At 39.4% G+C, this 3,954-nt stretch overlaps 1 protein-coding gene across 1 annotated transcript in view; it reads left to right on the forward strand.

Moving 5' to 3' along the window:
- Nucleotides 1-3,293, forward strand: part of rpusd1 (RNA pseudouridine synthase domain containing 1) — a 20,225-nt gene extending 16,932 nt beyond the window's left edge. The window contains exon 5 of the mRNA XM_043711304.1: nucleotides 3,172-3,293. The gene's annotated coding sequence lies outside the window, so the exon portion shown is untranslated. The remainder of the gene's footprint in view (nucleotides 1-3,171) is intronic.
- The last annotated feature ends 661 nt before the right edge of the window (nucleotides 3,294-3,954 follow it).

Consider the following 3,954-nt stretch of genomic DNA (forward strand, 5'->3'; position numbering starts at 1 on the left):
CCACAATCACCCTTTAACCAAACCTCCCCCCCCCCCCACATCAGCATAAATGCTACTTTTTTCCAGCTGCAATCAATTATGTAGAAGGGACGCTGAGCTCAAAAGCATTAACTCTGCTTTCTCTCCACAGATGCTGCCAGACCTGCTGAGTTTCTCCAGCAATTTCTGTTTTTGTTTCAAAAGTACTTAACTGGCCTCACAATGTTCTAAATGCGCGATTGAGTATATAAGTGCATGTTCTTTGTTCCTTTAATTTGCAGAAAACTTGTAATCAGTTGACTAAATTGAGAGCCAAGCTAATTAGCTTCCTTCAAATACTATCTTGGCTCTTTTTGTCCTTTGTATGAGGTAATGGATACAATTGAGTTTGCAGATGCTTTCAGAAAAGTATGTTTTATTTCTCCCTTTGCTGCATAAATTAATTGGTGCACAAACACATAATTGTACATAACACCCATTGTTTTATAATACTGTGGACGTCCATCACATTCTCAAGGGAAATTGCAAATGAGAAATGAGAAAAAATTGCTGCCTTGCCAATGTTGCTTACATCCCAGAAATGAATATAAAAAACATACATGCAGGTGATCATAGTGTTTCTGTCACAGAGCTAGTTATCCAGAATTTCAGACTGATAAAATTATAAACAAACCAGATAGTTACATTTGGAATAAAAAGTTAATAAGATGACTGCAAAGCTATCAATTGTTGTAACTGGTTCACTAATGCCCTTTTAGGAAGGGAGACTACTTTTATGTAAATACAGTTCAATAACAATGTGATTGACTTTGAGATTGCCCAGCAGACCACTAAATTACATCAAATAAGAAAAAAGTACATGAAAATAACTGGACAGAGCACTTGACGCTGACCTCAGCCTTGGATTTGTACATAACAAAGGCACATTTAGTTCCACTTGACCCTGCTAAGCCCTCCTGGACCTTTTCAAAATGGGGAGAGTTGCCCAGAGACTAATCAAGTCTGAATGAGTATGCCTATCAGCCAAGGTTCCAGATTCTTTTTTTACACATTAGCAGGGCAAACCCATAAGAGGAGGTATCGGAGTGGCACACAGCCAAGAGCAGGGTTGTCCCTAAAATCTCATTGAATCAGATAAAATAAAGCAAGGAAACCTCCTGCATAATGTCTATCCTTATTGGAAGAAGCACTGGGTAGTCAAGATTTATGACAGCAACTCAACAAGCATTCTTTTACACTATCTTTCCAAACTTGCGGCTTTTACTATCTAGAAGGAAAAGGGCAGCCAATGCTTAGGAACACTGCTATCTGCACATTCCACGACAGGTTGTGTTCCACCTTGACTAAGAACTCTTATCATCTGCCATTCTTTCACTGTCAAGGAGTCAAAAATCTTGAACTCCCTTCCTAACAGCACTATGAATGTGCCTATGCAGTGTTAGACTACAGAGGTGCAATAGACAATTATTACCACCTCAAGGGAAATTAAGGACAGGCAAAAAATGATAATAACTTAATAGTGATCTCCATACCCTGTACATTTAAAAAAAATGAAAAGTATTTACATAGCACATTTTCATGCAGTCAGCATGACTGTCAGGCCCACAAAACAAAAAGATCATCAATTGTTTCAAAAGATATTTTTTTTAGATTAGATTAGATTACAGTGTGGAAACAGGCCCTTCGGCCCAACAAGTCCACACCGACCCGCCGAAGCGAAACCCACCCATACCCCTACATTTACCCCTTACCTAACACTACGGACAATTTAGCATGGCCAATTCACCTGACCCTGCACATCTTTGGACTGTGGGAGGAAACTGGAGCACCCGGAGGAAACCCACACAGACACGGGGAGAATGTGCAAACTCCACACAGTCAGTCGCCTGAGGCGGGAATTGAACCCGGGTCTCTATATTTGTTTAAATTTTGAAATGGGCTTTGCTTCACTAGACAGAGGCTCGTAAACTAAAGTGAATCATTTTTAATGGGTCTTTCATACGGTCAGTCTCATGATTTGAGTTAACTAGATTCCTGCAAAGTTGCAATCAACAAGTACCAGGAAAGAGATCAGAAATAACTACCCTCCTGGCATCTCTCACTTTCCATGGCTGGTCATTGCAGTCAAATCAACACAAAAGAACAGTAGAAAATATATATCCTCAGCAGGATCTGGTAAACAACAGGGAGCTAAAAAAACATACCTGAAGTGATGCTAACGACCCAACAGTTGTCTCATCCAGTGAACAACAGTTTTTGATCACACGTATAGAAGCTACCTTGTAAAGTAAAGTGAAGCATTCTTAATGGGCCTTTCATCTGATTGTAAACAAACTCTTGGTCCTTGAAGAAAGGTACAATTGGTCAATTTTCAACCATTGCTTCAATCTGATAACAATCTTGTCTACTATTAACGTCAAGACCCCCAACAGAAATCCAGATTCCAGGCCGAGCTATGCCTGCCTCAAGTCCACAAACTCCTTAAAGCTTAGTTCGCTAGATGATTCCTGTTATCAGTGGAAAAATGGACCAAGTCCGTAAACTAACATCGTTTTTACTGTGCCTTTGTTAAATTGAGAAGCAATTTTGAAACTTCAGCCAACTGCACCACCTGAATTTGAACGTCTGTGAATTACTTGATGCTGACTTCCTGCACTCTGACAAAAAATGTGATTTAATGTCAATCTTTTTGATTTATAAGTCATTCGTATTTGTAGCTTCTTGTGGTTTTTTCTTTATTTCTTCTTTGCATTTTTGTGTGTGCGTATGGCAATAATCAAACCTCACTTCCCTCATCCCTCCTGTCTCCAATAAAAGTTTGAGTAAACCACACTTTTGGTTTAAAACCTCAAGCCAGTTGGAAAAAAAGTTGGACTTCAAAATAAAAATGTTTGGAGGAAACACTCCACAGGCGATTTCAAAAAAGAAAGGAATATTTAATACAAAACTTTACTTATGGACAGAAAAGGAAAACAATAAACAGTTTTCGAATTACTCCTCGGTGTAATCATGATGCTTACAGAAAGTACCAGAGAAACAAAATGTTTAGAGACGCAAGTGGATTGGTGATATTGCATAATTGTTTTTATCAGTAATGTTGCTTATTTGGATTCCGAACTGTGAAACAAAGATAGTTTCTTTGCGGTTGCTGCAGAGATGCCTCACTTCAGTGTCTTCTTGTTATTTATTTAGGCCGCACACACCAACTGAGGGTCCACTGCTTGGCTGTGGGCCATCCCATAGTTGGCGACTTCACCTACAGTTTGAAGACTGACAGTAACCCTTATCGCATGATGCTACATGCGTATTATCTGCGAATCCCCATGGAGGGAGAGCTCATTGAGGTGACCACAGCTGACCCGTTCACACACTTGATAGACAGCAACTTGGAACTGGACTCATGGGTCAATAACTTACATGACATTATCAAAAGACTATCAAACAGCAAGTCGGTGATGGAACAATGTGACAGGGACGGTATGCTTGGGATTCAAGCAGAGGAAACACCGGTGAAGAAGACAAGTGAAGAGACAGAGGAAGAGAGAGAGAAGTGCTTGCAGTGGCTAAGTGAATGGACAATGAGTTAATATTAATAACAACCTTGATTGGAAGCTGTATATTTGCATTTTCTAAGAGGTGTGGAGAACCTATGATCAGTTAGCTGTCCAGTTACATTTTGATTAACATGATATTTTTAACTTGTTGGTAAGGGCCAATGAAATCCATTTCCCCTCCCTGGCCTGAATGTTTTCTCTCTCTAACCCAGCCTTTGTGATCTGATAACTTCACACATTGACACAGGTGGACAGATTTTAAATTAACTACAAATTGTTTTTTAACTAAAATATCCAGTTCTGACCAAACATCAAGAAAGTATAATAGAAGCCACTGAAGTACTACACTCAGTTTATATGGACATCTTACTGCAAACTAATTTCTCCTAGTTGGTTTCCTGTGCACCAGTCCATTAGTTTT

This window comes from Chiloscyllium plagiosum, chromosome 21 (assembly GCF_004010195.1).
Source record: "Chiloscyllium plagiosum isolate BGI_BamShark_2017 chromosome 21, ASM401019v2, whole genome shotgun sequence".
Lineage (NCBI taxonomy): Eukaryota > Metazoa > Chordata > Chondrichthyes > Orectolobiformes > Hemiscylliidae > Chiloscyllium > Chiloscyllium plagiosum.